The sequence below is a fragment of the Oryx dammah genome, unplaced genomic scaffold (genome assembly GCF_014754425.2).
Source record: "Oryx dammah isolate SB20612 unplaced genomic scaffold, SCBI_Odam_1.1 HiC_scaffold_21, whole genome shotgun sequence".
Taxonomy (NCBI): Eukaryota; Metazoa; Chordata; class Mammalia; order Artiodactyla; family Bovidae; genus Oryx; species Oryx dammah.
In genome coordinates, this window is record NW_024070205.1 from 62,230,322 (window position 1) to 62,251,153 (window position 20,832).

Genomic DNA, 20,832 nt, shown 5'->3' on the forward strand with positions numbered 1-20,832 from the left:
TACTCCTCTCAAGCTATCCTGGCTTCTTTACCTTTTTCTTAAAAAGTAAAGAAAGTTCCACCATAGGACATGTGTAGTTGATGTTCCTATTTTGGGGGATGCTCTCTCACAGACAATCTCATGACTAGTTCTCCAACTTTCCTTCAACTTTGCTCAGGTATCATCTAATCAATGAAATGTATCATGACCACTCTATTTAAAATTCATTTTATGTGCCTGGAGCATCATTAACAAATCAGAAAAGAACAAAAACAAAACAAAACACCAAGGAACAGTGACATTTAAAGACTTAGTATATAGATGATGTAATAATAAATATTGTTTAAAAGATGGTATTATGGGAATAAAAAGAACATTCAGCATTCAGGACAAAGCTTAAAAATATTGTCCAGTGGGCACCCTTGTCCTGTTCCTGACTTTAGGGGAAATGCTTTCAATTTTTTACCATTGAGGATAATGTTTGCTGTGGGTTTGTCATATATAGCTCTTATTATGTTGAGGTATGTTCCTTCTATTCCTACTTTTTGAAGAGTTTTTATCATAAATGGATGTTGAATTTTGTCAAAGGCTTTCTCTGCATCTACTGAGATAATCATATGAAACTGGAGCCGATTATACAGAGTGAAGTAAGCCAGAAAGAAAAACACCAATACAGTATACTAACACATATATATGGAATGTAGAAAGATGGTAATGATAACCTTGTATGTGAGACAGCAAAAGAGACACAGATGTATAGAACAGACTTTTGGCCTCTGTGGGAGAGGGAGGGGGTGGGATGATTTGGAAGAATGCCATTGAAACATGTATACTATCATGTAAGATACGAATCGCTGGTCTAGGTTTGATACAGGATACAGGATGCTTGGGGCTGGTGCACTGGGATGACCCAGAGAGATGATATGGGGAGGGAGGTGGGAGGGGGCTTCAGGATTGGGAACTCATGTACACCCATGGTGGATTCATCTCAATGTATGGCAAAACCAATACAGTATTGTAAAGTAAAATAAAAATAAATAAATAAATAAAATTAATTTAAAAAATATTGTCCATAATAATAACCTGTATTGACCCATAGGTCCTCCAGCTCTATTCTTGCCCCACCCAAGATTGCTGTTACATAGCTTCCAGATTTATCACTCCCTTGATTTCTTTTATAAAATTATGTCACATTTATACATGTTATAGTTATTTTAGTTGCATTTAACTTTATACCAGGACAACATAGTACATGTAATTTTGGATGTATCTTATCACATAATGTTTTATTGTAAAATATTATCTGATACTATAGTTTACTTATACTACAGTTTAGTTGTTCAGTGATGTTTAATTTTGTTTATATTCTACAGTTAACATCTATTCTCCTGATGTCTATTCAAGATAATGAATATTTGAGCTGTTTCACTCTTTTGTTATTATGAATGTTAGCATTCTTGTTTCCTTTTATAGATTCTCTCTTATAAAATTCTAACACTTTGTAATCTATTCTTAATCTGCAAGTTCTAAAATTAGTCTGAAATATGATGCATGGAGCAATGTCAAGGTCGTTCCGAAAGATCTCTCACCCTCTGTATTGGGCACCTGACTTTCATAAGGCTGCCTGCCTCCAGAGGGCTCATTACAAAGGGGTTCTCCATGCAGCTGGCAGAGAATTACTCATAATGGTAGCCCTACACCCTCAAACCTTCTCAGAACCCCAACCTTCGTTCCCAGACTCTGCTCCACCACATCCTTCTTTGAAGTGTAACTTTCTGAGACTTTGCTTTGGGGCTCAAGATAGCAGAGATAGGAAATAAATTTTTGCTCCCTCTGGACTGGGTGGGAGGAAGCAGGTTCATAGCAGTGAGGATAGATTCCAGACTTCTCTATCTGGAAATTGGAAGCCATGTGTTTCTACCAAAATTGTATATAGCATGTTCTAACTGTCTTTTAGTTACTAAATACTGTTAACACTATAAATCAGCTACATTATTTCTTGAAAAATGAATTCTGCATCCAAAATAACCTATTTACAAGCGACCTTTTGGAACATAACCTGTTTACAACTTAGGGACTCTCAGTAATGCATTCCAGAGTTAACTGCAAATAGTTTTTCATTATCTGTTGCTATGGATCATCTGCTTCATTGCTCTTCTTCATTAGCACAGATAATAGAGACCTAAATGAATTACTGCTTTCAAGCATATCCATTTCTTTTGTTCTGTATTACACAAGTTTCCTTGGGTCCTTAGCATCACTTCCAGCTTGATGTTTTAGTTCTGATTTTGAATATAAAACTCATTCTTAATGAGTTTATGGAGGTCAATAACTAATGACCTCCATAAAATGCCAGTATACAGACAAGCTGAGTAAGTTATACCTTCTTTATTAAATAGGCATTTACTAAGAGTCAACTCAGAGTAAATGCAGTGTCAAGAACAGTAGGATACATAGAATTAGAGCATGCTTTCTGTAGTTTATCAAATATTTATTGAAAACCTGTCATGTATAGGACATACCTCTAGGTGTTAGGAATATATATCTACCAGGCAGTAGACTTAGTTCCTGCACTAATGAGCTTCCTTTCCAGAGGGGGAGGATGACAAACAGTTTTAGAGTAATGTGTGCAGAGTAGTGTATAAAACTGACCAAGTGATAATGAGCTCATGTAATACAGAGGAGGGATTCCTTTTGGCCTTATGGTCAGAGAGATCGTTTATGAGAAGTGATGTTTGAAATGAGATCAGAATCATGAGATGGAGTCAATCATGGGAAGAGAGGGATAAAGTGCTCCCAACAGAGAAGATCAAGTGTGAAGTCCTTGAATTTGAAACAGGTTTTGTGTGCTGCAAGGACAAAAAGTTCAACCAGGGCCCAAATTATAGGAATTCCATTAAAAAAAAAAAAAGAAACACTGTAACAGTTGATAAAGTTAATACTGTGCTATTAACAAAGAAATCTGAATGTGAAATTATGATGTGATAGACAAGATGTAAGTAAGACTTCAGTTCAGTTCAGTCACTCAGTCGTGTCTGACTCTTTGCCACCCCATGAATCGCAGCACACCAGGCCTCCCTGTCCATCACCAACTCCCAGAGTTCACTCAGACTCACGTCCATTGAGTCAGTGATGCCATCCAGCCATCTCATCCTCTGTCGTCCCCTTCTCCTCCTGCCCCTAATCCCTCCCAGCATCAGAGTCTTTTCCAATGAGTCAACTCTTCACATGAGGTGGCCAAAGTACTGGAGTTTCAGAATTAGCATCATTCCTTCCAAAGAAATCCCAGGGCTGATCTCCTTCAGAATGGACTGGTTGGATCTCCTTGCAGTCCAAGGGACTCTCCAGAGTCTTCTCCAACACCACAGTTCACAAACATCAATTCTTAGGCGCTCAGCCTTCTTCACATTCCAACTCTCAATGATGTGTGCATGACTATGAACAAACTATGTTGATGGGGAGGTTCATCTCAGACTTAAAGATAGCACATATTAATCCTTAATAACACATATTTCTATTCCCAAGATAATAATAGCTGACATTTATTGATATCTTATTGCATGCCAAGTGCTCTTCAAAGCACGTGAGATGTAGCTTACTTAATCTTTGTGTTTCCCTATGAGAAGATCCTGAGAAAGTATATCTGTTAATATCTGAGGGATGTTTTGCACAGATAGGCTACGGAATTTGCCCAAGGTCAGATAGAAAGTTCTTGATGGCTCTGGAGTCCAAATCCACACAGTCTGATTCACTACTGTTGTCAATAATCTAGAACTTGAGGTAAATCAGTTGCAAAACTGGCACTATTTTATGTTTGTTTGCATCTTCATGTAAACACTTTTTGCAGTGTGACTTGGACCTTACTTCCATGTAGAAGTGGAGTCTATTGCTCCACTCTAGGAATCTGACTTTGACCATGGTACTGACTTTGGCCAAAGGGATGTTACCACACTTGAGCCAGGAAGAGGCTGGAATAGTGCTTACATACATTGGCAATTGCCCTCATTTGCTGCACTTTAGCACCCTATGGCCACCACATGTAAACAAGCCTGGAACAGCCTACTAGCTGATGAATAGGAGTGCCCACTTTCTTGCATTATCCCTGCTGATAGCCACGCCACCACCAGGCATACAAGTGAGACTTTTCTATGTCTAGTTGACAACAGATGTCAGAATGAGCCCAGCCAAAACTGTATAGAGCATACTTGCTCCATCTCAGTTGAGCTGAACCCAAATTGCTGAACCATGGAATTATTAGCAAATAAATAGTTGTCATATCAAAGCACTAAGACTTGGAATAGTTTGTTACACAGAAAAAAATTAGCTCTTCTACAGACCACAGTAAAATGATGGTTTCAGGGTATTTGAAGACATTTAACAGACATTCAGTTCTCCTTTGTGTGTGAAGATGCTTTTATTCTGTCTTAAAAAAAAAAAAAAGGGAGCTGATCAAAGTGTGCTGTGTTTGTGATTGTTTGCAGGGCCAATAACAGTCTTAACAAGCTGTTATGTCCCAAAGACCATGACATTTTATAAAGCATACAGTTAGTAGAGTTATACTTCTAGCCAACCTCATCTGCCATATTTTCTGGTATTTAGCTTCAAAGTATAATGAAATACTTTGGCCACCTGATGTGAACAGCCTACTCATTGAAAAAGATGCTGGTGCTGGGAAAGATGGAGAAGGCAATGGCCACCCACTCCAGTACTCTTGCCTGGAAAATCCCATGGACAGAGGAGCCTGGTAGGCTGCAGTCCAAAGGGTCTCTAAGAGTTGGACATGACTGAGCGACTTCACTTTCACTTTTCACTTTCATGCATTGGAGAAGGAAAGGGCAATCCACTCCAGTGTTCTTGCCTGGAGAATCCCAGGGATGGTGGAACCTGGAGGGCTGCCATCTATGGAGTCGCACAGAGTCGGACACGACTGAAGTGACTTAGCAGTAGCAGCAGCTGGAAAAGATTGAAAGCAAAAGGAGAAGGGGACGATAGAGGATGAAATGGTTATATAGCATCCCTGACTCAACGGACATGAATTTGAGCAAACTCTAGGAGACATTGGAGGACTGAGAAACTTGGTGGGCTACAGTCCATGGGGTTGCAAAGAATCAGACATTACTTGGTGAGTAAACAACAACAACAATAATCAAATAGCACCACAAGAATATTGATGATGAATAGTACAATTGGTGTCAACATTAAAGCTTAGATGGTTTCATCAATGCTGTTTTAGAATACTTTACATGTTACAATTCATCATGGATATCTGATTTTATTTTATTCTGTCTTCAAAAGAAAATATGATATTTGACCAAGAAAATACGATATTAATGTCTAAGAAAAGATAGTGGCCCATAACAATATGTCAGTCACCTCTGAAAGAAAATAAGAAGTACCTACTATGTTAGAGCATGAAGTAAGCAAGATCTTGCTTGCTTTACTGTTAGGGCTTTTACTGTTACTGCTTTCTGGTAGGGCTAACAGACTCAAGTAGTACATTCCCCAGAAGATTAGCTTATCTGTTCAAACATACCAACCTCTGTTTGGCCTGCCAGGTTTATACCAACATTCAACTCACAGATTTAAGTATGCAGTGTTAATACTGATAAAAACTGGTATCAATCAATATTCATTAGAATGAAGTTCAAATTTATTACCATGTCACATTATCTGGTTCCGAAATATACCTATGACTGTTGCTATGTGGCTTGTTGCTAGGATTCAGAGGAAGGTGAGGTTACTGTGGTACTGCCCATTCAGCAGGAGTCATGAATAGCAATGAGCACAAGTTAGGACAAGTGGGCTTCAAAAGAGCCAATTTCATAAATGTGAGGGCATGTTGAGGTCAACAAGATGTCTCTAATGTCACAAAAATCACAAGATGAAAGAAAATGAGAATGACTCATGAAAATGAGTTGGACTGGAAGTAAAAAAAAAATGCTTTAATATTTTTAAAAGGATTCACTTAAGCAAAAGTTGAATACTTGGACCGTAGTCAATTCAGTCACAAAGACATGAGTTGATATTGTTTCATTTTGTGCTATGAGTGTATGTACACCATGCCTCCTTCACTAAATCTGTTTTTAAGCATGGCTCAATGGCTGCAGTAAAAAACTTTCTGAATGGAGCTTTTTCTCATCTTCAAAAATAAAAATTCAGAGACAGACAGTATTAGTGATAAGAGCCTCTACTTTTCTTGTTCACCTCATTATTAGAATAAGATGACTACATAAATTATTTAACAGATTTCCCATATTTTGTTTTGAGGAGACAAAATAATATTTCATACATATGGTTTTAGGCAGCGTACCATTTCACTCTAAAACCATCTGCCCTGCATAACTGCTTTTCATTGTTTTTGTCAGTCTCAAGGTACCCTGAGACCAACATATCCACAAGTAATTCATGGGGCAATGATAACCTCTATCTCTGTAGGACAAATCTTATAAAACCTGTATCAGACATGCGAAATGATGATGATACAGCTAACATTTTCTTTCCATGCTACAATCTAAGGACTCTTTGGAGTCATAAGAGGAAGGAAATATTTTTGTTTGGTCACAACATGTTTTTGGAAAAATTATGGTTGGTGTACAATGATGTGTTGGTTTCAGGTGTACAACAAAAATAATTCAGTTATATTGGATTGGCCAAAAAGTTCATTCAGGGTTGTCTATAAAATTTTAAAAACAATATTTAGGTCCAACCCAATACATGCTTAATTGTTCACAACATTTTAAATGCAATAATTAAAAATCTAAAAATACCAAAACAGTTTTACAACAGACTTTCATCAAATTTTTTGATGTGCTTGTCTTTATAAGATCCCTTTAAAAGGGATCTTTCCCACCTTCTAGCCAAGAAAATGCACTGGTCATAGCAAACACCCTCTTCCAACAACACAAGAGAAGACTCTACACATGTACATCACCCAATGGTCAACACCAAAATCAGATTGATTATATTTTTGCAGCCAAAGATGGAGAAGTTCTATACAGTCAACAAAAACAAGACCAGGAGCTGACTGTGGCTCAGATTATGAACTCCTTATTACCAAAGTCAGACTTAAATTGAAGAAAGTAGGGAAACCGCTAGACCATTCAGGTATGACCTAAATCAAATCCCTTATGATTATACAGTGGAAGTGAGAAATAGATTTAAGGGCCTAGATCTGATAGATAAGAGTGCCTGATGAACTATGGAATGAGGTTGGTGACATTGTACAGGAAACAGGGATCAAGACCATCCCCATGGAAAAGAAATGCAAAAAAGCAAAATGGCTGTCTGGGGAGGTCTAACAAATAGCTGTGAAAAGAAGAGAGGCAAAAAGCAAAGGAGAAAAGGAAATATATAAGCATCTGAATGCAGAATTCCAAAGAATAGCAAGAAGAGATAAGAAAACCTTCTTCAGTGATAAATGCAAAGAAATAGAGGAAAAGAACAGAATGGGAAAGACTAGAGATCTCTTCAAGAAAATTAGAGATACCAAGGGAACATGTCATGCAAAGATGGGTTCAATAAAGGACAGAAATGGTATGGACCTAACAGAAGCAGAATATATTAAGAAGAGGTGACAAGAATACACAGAACTGTACAAAAAAATCTTCACGACCTGGATAATCATGATGGTGTGATCACTCATCTAGAGCCAGACATCTTGGAATGTGAAGTCAAGTGGGCCTTAGAAAACATCACTACGAACAAAGCTGGAGGTGATGGCAATCCAGTTGAGCTATTTCAAATCCTGAAAGATGATGCTGTGAAAGTGCTGCCCTCAATATGCCAGCAAATTTGGAAAACTCAGCAGTGGCCACAGGACTGGAAAAGGTCGCTTTTCATTCCAATTCCAAAGAAAGGCAATGCCAAAGAATGCTCAAACTACCGCACAATTACACTCATCTCACACGCTAGTAAAATAATGCTCAAAATTCAAGCCATGCTTCAGCAATATGTGAACTGTGAACTTCCTGATGTTCAAGCTGGTTTTAGAAAAGGCAGAGGAACCAGAGATCAAATTGACAATATCCGCTGGATCATGGAAAAAGCAAGAGAGTTACAGAAAAACATCTGTTTCTGCTTTATTGACTATGCCAAAGCCTTTGACTGTGTGGATCACAATAAACTGTGGTAAATTCTGAGAGAGATGGGAATACCAGACCACCTGTTCTGCGTCTTGAGAAATCTGTATGCAGGTCAGGAAGCAACAGTTAGAACTGGACATGGAACAGCAGACTGGTTCCAAATAGGAAAAGGAGTACGTCAAGGCTATATATTGTCACCCTGCTTATTTAACTTCTGTGCAGAGTACATCATGAGAAACGCTGGGCTGGAAGAAACACAAGCTGGAATCAAGATTTCTGGGAGAAATAACAATAACCTCAGATATGCAGATGACACCACCCTTATGGCAGAAAGTGAAGAGGAACTAAAAAGCCTCTTGTTGAAAGTGAAAGAGGAGAGTGAAAAAGTTGGCTTAAAGCTCAACATTCAGAAAACTAAGATCATGGCATCTGGTCCCATCGCTTCATGGGAAATAGATGGGGAAACAGTGTCAGACTTTATTTTTGGGGGGCTCCAAAATCACTGCAGATGGTGACTGTAGCCATGAAATTAAAAGACTCTTACTCCTTGGAAGAAAAGTTATGACCAACCTAGATAGTACATTCAAAAGCAGAGACATTACTTTGCCGACTAAGGTCCGTCTAGTCAAGGCTATGGTTTTTCCTGTGGTCATGTATGGATGTGAGAGTTCGACTGGGAAGAAGGCTGAGCGCCGAAGAACTGATGCTTTTGAACTGTGGCGTTGGAGAAGACTCTCGAGAGTCCCTTGGACTGCAAGGAGATCCAACCAGTCCATTTCCTGGTATTTCTTTGGAAGGAATGATGCTAAAGCTGAAACTCCAGTACTTTGGCCACCTCATGCAAAGAGCTGACTCATTGGAAAAGACTTTAATTCTGGGAGGGACTGGGGGCAGGAGGAGAAGGGGATGACAGAGGATGAGATGGCTGGATGGCATCACTGACTCGATGGACGTGAGTCTGAGTGAACTCTGGGAGTTGGTGATGGACAGGGAGGCCTGGTGTGCTGCGATTCATGGGGTCCAAAAAGTCGGACAAGACTGAGCGCCTGAACTGAACTGAACACTAGTTTATTGATAAGGAGATTTCCATTTGCTCTAAAATAGATGTAATTTTCAACTCCTAGCTTCATGAAGAAAGAGATCAAGTGTATGGAAGTTCTGGGCTTGCATCATTTAAAAAACTTCATTTCTATTTGTTTTATATATTAAGGTTTTGTATAACCATTTTCTACCAAAAAAAAAAAGGTGACACCTTCATTCTAAGCTGCAATACTGGTAAACTGACTATATTACTATCTATTGTTTTTATGAATAATAATTGGGAACATGTTAATGTAGATAAGGTCTTCTCAGGTGGCTGAGTGGTAAAGAATCCACCTGCCAATGGAAGAGAAAAATGAGATGTGGGTTTCATCTCTGGGTGGGGAAGATCCCCTGGAGAAGGAAATGGCAACCCCCTCTAGTATTTTTGTCTGGGAAAATCCCATGTACACGGAGCCTGGTGGGCTACAGTCCATGGGGTTGCAGAGTGTCAGGCACAGCTGAGTGGCTGACCATAATAATGCAGGTGAAGTAGATACATAAGAAAAAAAGTGAATAATCAGCATGTTTAAACTAAGTCAGACCAAAATAAATATCAGTATGATAGAATAACTCTTAACAGTCTTTGTATTTTACCTGGTGTGTCAAATAAATGGTGTATTCGCTTATAGAAGGTATATATTGACTTCATTGCTTTCCTGGCATTTTAGGGAAAAATTGACACTGATTGCACAATTCAAAAGCCTCTTAAAAGAAATTGAAAATAGAGGAAAAAAAAACTAAATTTCAGTTTTGATTGCTATTCAAATGTAAACATTTTCCATCAATAGCTAATTTTCTATGTAAGTATATAGCATCTCTGCCTTATTTTGTTATTTTATTCTTACTATAGTAAAATAATTGGATATACATGCAATAAAGATTTGAAATATGAGGATCTCATATCTGTGTTACTGTGCAAAATTTCAAGATAGTTAATGACCATTCCTCTTCAGAGGCCCTCCATTTATTTTCCATTTCTAGTCCTGATCTTGCCTGCTGAAATATGATTGACTGGTTAGCATTACATCTCTCTTGACCTCCTACAGCCCAGAGATCAGCCATCTAGGCACCCTGGTCTGGACACATAAGCTAGAATCCCAGCTCTGCAGCTGCTAATTGTGTAATGCTGTCAACATCCAGGCAATCCCTCTTTCTTCTCAGCCACCCTTTGTGTACACTATGTTGTGTCAATCATATGTATATGTTTTCACAAGAGGCCAATCAAACAGAAACCATTTACCATATATGATGATGCCATATGTGACTCTATCCTTTTTGCCATTTCTTTCTTGGAAAATGAATACACCAGAGGCATTTTACCCACACATTTTGTTTCCCAGGCAAGAATATCCATTTCTAGGCTATCCACCATTTTAACCATCACCAGGGAGGTGAGATTCTTGATGGAATGCTAGCAAATTGTCAACAAAGTTCCAACTGGTCTTATTCTACCACTCACAAGTCACACTGTTCTTAGCTTCATGGTAATGAGGTATCAGGTTTCAGCAACCGATCTGCATCCACTTTCAATGTAAAATTCCAAGGAGATGATAAAATAAGGAAGTAAACTCCTCTGATTCTTAGTTTCTGAAATCTAACCCCTGAAGATCATTTAGTGTAACTGAATCTTGAGTTGGGCATGTGCTTAGCATATTGTCTTTACTGACACCTGTATAAATTAGTGCTTGAAGTAAGAAAAGGAAGAATGTTGGTACAATGTGTGGTTATTGGCCAGCTGACCACATGCCTGAGTTCTCTGGTGCTAATGCCCCAGCCTCTCCCAATGTATTAAGGGAGCTATAGCACCTAAGGAATAAGGGGTTGTTCTATTATTAACTGTGATTTTTCTAAGAATCTTTTAAAGTTGTGGTAAATACTGGTTGGAGAACATAATTTTGATTCCTTATCTAAGTGGTCATAATATATAACCTCAAATCCTGTTCTTAGAAGCTTGCCATTATTTAGCTGAATAAATAGGCAGACATTTAAAGTGATAAGCACACTTATCACACACAGAAACTGTGTATAACACAACACACACACACACATACACACACACACTTTTAATGCACAGAGACCACTTACATAAGTGCCCTAGCACTTGAATATTTATCCAATGTGTAAAGTACTCTACTGTCTTTTGAAGAAACAAGAATGAAGGTCGCAGAATTTCAACCATATTCTCTTAGCATAAAGAACAGAACAAGAGCTCTACATGATCCTATTCATTTTCTTCTTCTAAACCGTATAACTGCAAAGGATTTGAAATGACTTATTATCCATTTACTTTGCTTATCTCTGATCTGTTTTGTTGTTGTTTTGTTGTTTTTCCTCCTGACTGTATTGGATCTTTGTTGCTGCACAAACTTTCTATAGCTGTGGTGAGTGGGGGCTACTCTTGGTTGTGGTGTACACACAGGCTTCTCGTTGCAGCGGCTTCTCTTGTTGCCGAGCATGAACTCTAGCGCACGTGGGCTCAGTAGCTGCAGCACCTAGGCCCAGTCATTGTGGTTCTCAGGCTCTAGTTGCGTGCACTGACTTAGTTGCTCCAAGGCATGTGGGATCTTCCCGGATCAGGGATTGAACCCATTTCTCCTGCGTTAGCAGGTGAACTGTTGTCTATTCTTACTTTACCAGCCATCTAGTATTTTTTCAGATTAAATTATTATGCTATTACTAGCTAATGCGAGTTACCAAGTTCTGTATTGTGGACTTTAGAAAGTGCAGTTTTCAGTAGCTGCAAAGTAGGCGCCAAGATACAGCCCCTATGGCCCTTTTCTGTATTCAAATCAAGTGCATTTCTCTTTCAATCTGCTCTATTGTAATCTTTCTTTGCAATTTCTCTAATATCTATTGCATATTACCAATGTTTTTCTATCATTCTAAATCCATATGGAGTTTTACTTTCTTGTTGGTAATTTTTATCTCGTAGTTCAAATATGAACAAGTAACAAACTCTGTTCTGATTTATGTAAGAAATATCAAGAAATTTTTCAGAGGAGATTGAAACATTGTGCTATATGACATATTTCCATGTTTATAGACAGCTCAAAAATAAATAATATTTTTATTTTATTAAGACATTGCTTTTTCTTAATAAAGTATAAAAATCCCTTTTGTCCTTGCCAATAAATAATTAAATCTTTCATCAAGCTTCCTCTCACTTCAAACTACACAGATGAGAACACTGCTCTATAAATCCCAGTTATTGAAGTATCATAATAGTGAAATCAATGTCTTAGAAAAAAATAAATCTATCCAGCATCTCTTTAATAACCACTGAATAACAAAACCTACAGGGAAATATTTTCCCTATTCTCCACAGGATGTACTGAATCAGAGTATTTTCATTAAATCTAATATGAAATGACAGAACGTAGAGAAGAGGAGAATGCCACTTGTTTATTTTACTTATTTTTGCCACATATCAGATATTGATAAAGCAATTTTAAGAGATGTATGCATGATATAATACAGTGAAATTGACTTTTCTTCATAACCACATGCGCATTTTTATATCTGCAGCAATATTCTTTTTGAATAGCTACCTGCAGTTAATTTTAAGTTCCCATTGATCTTCGGTAGCCTAGACAAGTTAAAGTGATGATAAAGCAGACAGACTGAATTATCAGCATACAAAGTAGGATGTGAAAACTTGGTCATGCACATGTTTGAGATATATTCATCTCTGATAATGTATAGTGACAGACACAAAATTTAAAAATATACTGCATGTTTTTCAAGTCAGAACAGATCACAGTGTGAAAAAATACTGTTTGTTTTCCTTCTTTGGTGAGATTGAACCACATAAACATTTAATTAAAATAACAACAATCAGGGAAGCCATGAAAAACAGCTTCAATCATGCTCTATATTTAAGTGTAGCCAATAAGAATGATTAAGAGATCTCAAATAAAATTGTCTAAACTTTAAACTTATGTATACACCACTAAAAACATTTTTCAAGGCTCACCATACTGAGTGGACGTGGAGAGGGAAAATATTCTTATGTATAATTCAATGTGAATTCAAGGTAGTAAATTGTACAGAGAATTTCTGAAAGAGATTTAGTCAGGGAAGCAGATGGATCAAACTGAGTCATGTTAGACAGGATAAATATTATGGTTCTTCTTCTGCTATAGAAAATAGGAAAATCATAGAGCTACATTGCTGATGCTTTTTGAAAATTGGCAGCTACTTTTAGGTAGAAAAGACTTGGAAGTATTTCACTGTTTTTCTTTAAAGGTTTTGAAATGGGTTTTTTGTCAAGAAATATCTTCTGTGATCATTCTAACTAAATACTAACTAGAATCAATCTTAGGCCTCAATTCCATATCTTTCCTAGGCGGGGACTGGTTTATAGAGCTCTTATTGACAAACAGTAAAGTGCCAATTTATGACTCTCTACGGCTAAATTGAAATAAAAATAAGAAAAGCCACTGCATGAGGAAAAGCAATTTTAAAGTAAAAAGATAGTCCAAGTGAAAAGAAAGAAAAACACTGAATTGTGGTGAGTCAGCAACATGCTCGAAATGAGAAGAGAAAAAGTAATTTAAGCAAAGAATAGCGAGATTCTCATCACCTGTTTCACGGTTAGAAGGTCAAATAAAGAATTTAAGCATTTCCTTTTTGAAAGCATAAAGTATTTCCCACAATCCTTTTTTATTATTTATATCTTACTATTACGTGGGGTTTTGGCAGTGCTCTTTCTGGTCAGTATCTTCTCTTTCCTTAAGAACTGTCATTCTTCCAAGGATAAGCCAGAGCCAGATTCTGTAACAGTTCTCCTGTCTTGACTGTAGACATCACACTTAAACTTGGCTTTCAGTGAATATCAAGTTGATAGTTTGAAATCAACCATACTGAAAATATTTATACCATTAGAACACTGCAGATACTTCAAATGAAGTTTTCTCTTCTCCCAGAAAGCCAACTGTCAATCATTTGTCTAGATACCACTGCCCTATTGAAGGCTAGAGAGGCATAATGCTTAGAAGAGATTAAACTTAATTTTTTTTATCTTTTAATTGAAGTATAGTTGATTTACAATGTTGTGTTTCACATGACAGGAAAGTGATTGTTACACGTATCTATATAACTGAACATATATACATATATATACATACATATTTTTTCAGATTCCTTTCCCTTATAGGTTATTAGAAAATACTGAGTTTAATTCTCTTTGGAATACAATAGGCCTTCGATGGTTATCTATTTCATATATATATATATATATATATATATATATATATATATATATATATATTTGGTTGTCTACATCTGGGAGTCTATTTCTGTTTTATATATAAATTCATTTGTATCATTTTTCTTTTTTAGATTCCACATATAAACCACATCATATATTTGTCTTTCTGTCCGACTTACTTCACTTAGTATGTTCATCTCTAGGTCCATGTATATAGTGCCTTTCTATAGTGCTTAGATGCTCAGTCGAGTCTGACTCTATGTGACCTTGTGGACTGTAGCCTGCCAGGCTCCTCTTTCCATGGTATTCTTCTGGCAAAAATACTGGAGTGGGATGCCATTTCCTCCTCCAGGGTATCTTCCTAACCCAGGGATCAAACCCATATCTTTTGTGTCTCCTGCATTGGCAGGCAGATTCTTTACCACTAGCACCATCTAGGAAGTGAGTCCATCTATTTGCATTATTTCATTCTTTTTTATGGCTGAGTAATATTTCATTGTATCTATGTACTGCATCTTCTTTATCCATTTATCTGTTCATGGACATTTAGGTTGCTTCCATGTCTTGGTTATTATAAATAGTACTGAAATGAACTTTGGGATGCATATATCATTTCAAATTATGGTTTTTTCCAGATATATGTCCAGGAGTAGAATTGCAGGATCATGTGATAAACTTAGGCTTCCCCAGTGGCTCAGCAGTGAAGAATATGCCTGCAATGCAGGAGATACATGGTTGATCCCTGGATCGAGAAGATCCCCTGGAAGAGGGCATGGCAAACCATTCCAATATTTTTGCCAGCAAAATCCCACAGACAGAGGAGCCTGAAAGGTTAGAGTCCATGAAGTCACAAACAGCTGGGCATGACTGAAGCAACTGAGTCTGCACACATGGTAGATCTAATTTTAGTTTTTTAAGGAACCTCCATACTGTTCTCTATAGCAGTTGTAATAAATTACATTCTCACCAAGGGTATAGAAGTTTGTTATTTTTTTTTTTCTCCTGCACGCCCTCCACAGAGTTTATTCTTAGCAGACTATTTGATGATGGGCATTCTGACTGGTATGATGTGATATCTCATTGTAGTTTCCATTTGCAGTTCTCTAATAATTAGTGAGGTTGAGCATCTTTTCATGTGCATTTTGGCCATCTGTATATCTTCTTTGGAGAAATGTCTTTTTAGATCTTCTGCTTATTTTTTGATTGGGTTGATTTTTTGATATTGAACTGTATATGCTGTTTGTGTATTTTGGAGATTATAGTCCTTTGTTGATTGTGTTTACAAATAATTTCTTGCATTCTGTAGGTGGCTGTTTATTTATGGTTTTCTTTCTTGCTGTTGTTCAGTTGATAAGTCATGTCTGACTCTTTGTGACCCCATGGACTGCAGTCCTTCAGACTTCCCAGTCCTTCACTATATCCCAGGGTTTGCTCATACTAACATCCATTGAGTTAGTGATGCCATCCAACCATCTCATCCTCTGTCACCCCCTTCTCCTCCTGTCCTCAATCTTTCCCAACATCAAAGTTTTTTCCAGTGGGTTGGCTCTTCACATCAGGTGGCCAAAGTACTGGAACTTCAGCTTCAGCATCAGTCCTTCCAATGAATATTCCGGGTTAATTTCCTTTGAATTGATTGGGTTGATCTCCTTGTTGTCCAAGGAAATCTCAGGAGTCTTCTCCAGCACCACAATTTGAAAGCATCAATTCTAAAAGCTTTTAAATTGAATTAGGTCCCATTTGTTTATTTTTTTGTTTTGTTTTGTTTTTTTATAGGTGACAGATCCAAAAAGAAATGCTGTGATTTATATCAAAGGATGTTCTGCCAATGTATTCCTCTAGGATTTTTACAGTATCTGGTTTTATATTTAGGTCTTTAATCCATTTTGAGTTTATTTTTGTGTATGGTGTTGGATAATGTTCTTTTACAGTTAACTGTCTAGTTTTTCCAGCATCATTTATCAGAGAGACTTTCTTTTCTTCATTGTATATTCTTGCCTACTTTTTCATAAATTAAGCAACTAGAGAAAGGATATCAAACAAAACCAAAGTTAGAAGGAAAGAAATCACAAAGATCAAAGCAGAAATAAATGAAGAGATGAAGAAAATCATAGAAAAGATCAATTGAACATAAAGCTGGTTCTATGAATAGATAAACAAAACTGATAAACTTTTAGCCAGACTCACTGAGGAGAAAAGGGAAAGGGCCCACGTCAACAAAATAAGAAATTAAAAAGAAGTTATTTCTGATACTACATAAATACAAAGGATTATAAGAGACTACTACAACCAGCTATATGCTAATAAACTGGACAACCTAGAAAAAATGGACAAAGTCTAGGAAAGGTACAATCTCCCAAGACTGAACCAGGAAGAAATTAAAATGTGAACAGACCAATTTTGAGATCTGAAATTGAATCTGTGATTTAAAAACTCCCAACAAAAAAAAGTCTTGGACCAGATGGCTTCACAGGCGGATTCTATCAAACATTTAGAGAAGACTTAACACCTATCATTCTGAAACTATTCCTAAAAATTGCAGAGAAAGGAACACTTCCAAACTCAATCTATGAGGTCATCATCACCATGATACCAAAACCAAAGAAAGATAACCACACACACAAAATTATATGTCAATATTGCTGATGAACATAGATGCAAAAATCCTCAACAAGATACTAGCAAACAGAATCCAGCCTATATTAAAAGGGTTATACACCATAATCAAGTGGGATTTATGCCAAGGATGCAAAGATTTTTCAATATCTGCAAATTAGTGAGTTTGATAAACCACATCAGCAAATTGAATAAAAACCATGTAATTATTTCAATAGACACAGGAAAAGCTTTTGGTAAAATTAAATATCCATTTATGATTAAAAATAGTCCCCAGAAAATAGGCATAGAGGAAACCATAAAGGCTATCTATGACAAACCCACAGCAAACATCATACCCAGTGGTGATAAGCTAAAAGCATTTTCTCTAAGATCAGAAACAAGACAAGAATGTCCACTCTTGCCACTTTTTAAAAAATTTATTTTTGACTGCACTGGATCTTGTTGCTATGTGCAAGCTTTCTCTAGTTGCAGTGAGCAGGGCTATTCTTTGTTGCAATTCATGGACTTGTTGTGGTGGCTTCTCTCCTGCAGAGCACAGCTTCTAGGCATGTAGGCTTCAGTAGTTGCAGCACATGTGCTCAGTAGTTGTGGCATGTGAGCTCTAGAGCTTGTGGTCAGTAGTTGTGCACATCCCTATTTACTCTAGGACATGTGGGATCAAATTTATGTACCCTGAATCTTGTACTAAGTCACTTCAATCATATCTGACTCTGCCATTCTCTAGACCATAGCCCACCAGGCTCCTATATTCATGGGATTTTCCAGGCAAAAATACTAGAGAGGGTTGCTAGTTCCTCCCAGGGATTTTCCCCACCCAGAGACCAAACCTGCGTTTCTTATCTCTCCTGTATTGGCAGGTGGGTTCTTTACTACTAGCATCACCTGGGGAGCAGGTACCTGGACCCTGGACCCTGCATTGGCAGGCATATTCTTAGTCCATTGCCACTATACTTCAATATAATTTTGGAAGTCTTAGCCAAAACCATCAGAAAAGAAAAAGGAATAGAAGTAATATAAATTGGAAAAGAAGTAAAACTGTTACTGCAGAGGACATGATATACATAAAAAAATCCTTAAAACACTACCAGAAAACTACTAGAGCTCATCAATGAATTCAGGATTTCTACACCATAGAAACTTTCTACACCATAACAATGAAGGATCAGAAAGAGAAATTAAATAAGTAACCCATTTCCTTTGTATTAAAAAAGAATGGAATACCTACAGGAGGAAAAAAACAAAAAAACTACCTAAGGAAGCAAAAGATTTGTACTCCAAAAATTGTTAGAGCCTGATGGAAGAAATTGAAGACAACTCAAACAGATGGAAAGCTATATTGTGTTCTTGGATTAGAAGAATCAATATTGTAAAAAATGATTATACTACCCAAGACAATCTACAGGTTTAATGCAAATCCTGTGAAAGTGCCAATGCCATTTTTCAAAGAACCCAAACAAAAAATTTAAAAATTTATGCATTCATGCTGTGTGCTCAGTTCCTCAGTCATGCCTGATTCTTTGCAACCCCATAGACTATAAGTTTCCAGGCTCCTCTGTCCATGGGATTTTCCAGACAAGAATACTTGAGTGGGTTGCCATTTCCTTCTCCAGGAGATCTTCCCAACCCAGGGATCAAACTGGCATCTCTTGCATCTCCTGTATTGACAGGTGGAATCTTTTACTACTGTGCTACCTGCATGGAAACATAAAAGACCCAAAATTAAATCAGTCTTGAGAAAGAAAAACAGAGGTACATGAATCAGGCTCTCAGACTTCAGACTATAGTACAAAGCTACAGTAATCAAAACACTTTGGTGCTGGCACAGAAACAGAAATATAAATCAATGGAAAAGGATTGAAAGTCAGTATCTTTGAACAAATAAATGATTAACATTTAGGATTATGTAAGCTTTTACTTATAGTTAAATTGGAGGATATTATTTAGACCTTTTATAACTATATATACTAATAATCCTTAAAAATTATATTGACAATAATTGAGATTTTATATAGTGGAAATTACGTGTTTGGGGATACTGACCTGTCCATGCCACCAAGTAATAACTTACTTGTAGAGTATATTCCCCCTTATTTCTAGGGACACTCAGAAAAGATTTAAATAAAATAGTGTAACTTGGATTTCAGAATATAATATAATATAATATATAAATATAGAGCATATAGTAATGTAATTTTTAGAAAGCTGTCTGAAAATCGAAAGTGGAGATGATAAAATATGCTGATATTAGAACTTGAATTATTCATATTCTAATTTCTACAGAAGCAGCAATACAAACAATAGCATAAAAAAGGCTAAAACATAAACATAATGTGAAAGGTTTTTGCTAGAAATTTTTTGATATTTTGGGTGAGTTGACAGAGGAGCAGGGGATACATTTCGGTGTCAGGTATTATTAAGTAATATAAGTAAAAGAACATCAATCTGTAAACTACTCAAATTTTATACATACATTCATTGGTTTATATAACATCTGCTAAGTCGCTTCAGTCGTGTTCAACTCTGTGCAACCCCATAGATGGCAGCCTACAAGGCTCCCCCATCCCTGGGATTCTCCAGGCAAGAACACTGGAGTGGGTAGAATCCAAATCTAGTGATAAGCATTTAAATTCTTTTGGCCCTAATGAGGGGGAAGACTACAGCATTATTTACCTAAATAATGGAGAAAGCAAAGATGACAAAATTCTGTTTTCCTTTGCAGTTGCATAGATTCTCAGAACATTTCTGTACTCTGGTCACCTAATATGTGGCTGGTTTTCCCACAATAAGCAATTTTCTGATTCCCTAGACACCAGCTGACTGTCTTACAAATTAATTCAATTCTGACACTATCTACTGGGGGACTGTATCAGATCCCACAGGTTAAGAGTCCATTCCCATAAGACTATGGGGTCTACCCACATATACACTTCATAAGCCAATCTCAAGTCCAGGTGTTTCTGAGGATCAGCTATAAACTGGAAATTCCCCTAACTCCTTGCTTGGGTTTTATTAATTTGCTTGAACAGATTAAAAACTCAAAACAGTTTACTGTATTACTATGTTATTATGAAATGATGTAACTCAGAAACAGCCAGATCAGAGAGGAACATAGAGCAAGGTATGGGGGAGAGGCACAGAACTTCCATGCTTTTGTAGGTCTACTAAAACCCATGCCCAGCACCTCTACATGTTCATCAACCCCAAAAATCCACAAACCTCATTGTTTTATGTTTTTATGGAAGTTTTGTTATCTGTGTGTATGTGTGCGTGTGTGTGTGCTCAGTCTCTCAGTTGTGTCTGACCCTTTGGCCAGCCCTTGGACTATGGACCATCAGGATCCTCTGTCTGTGGAATTTTCTAGGTGGGTATACTAGAGTGGATTGCCATTACCTTCTCCAGGGGATCATATCAACCCAAGGACTGAACCTGCATCTCTTAACATCTCCTGCATGAGCAGGTGGCTTCTTCTTTTTTAAAACAAATTTATTTATTTTAATTAGAGGCTAATTACTTTAAATATTGAATTGGTTTGCCATACATCAACATGAATCTGCCACGGGTATACACGTGTTCCCTATCCTGAACCTCCTTCCCACCTCCCTCCCCATACCATCCCTCTGGGTCATCCCAGTGCACCAGCCCCAAGGATGCTGTATCATGCATTGAACCTGGACTGGAGATTCGTTTCATATATGATATTACACATGTTTCAATGTCATTCTCCCAAATCATCCCACCCTCTCCCTCTCCTACAGAGTCCAAAAGACTGCTCTATACATCTGTGTCTCTTTTGCTGTCTTGCATACAGGGTTATCATTACCATCTTTCTAAATTCCATATATATGTGTTAGTATACTGTAT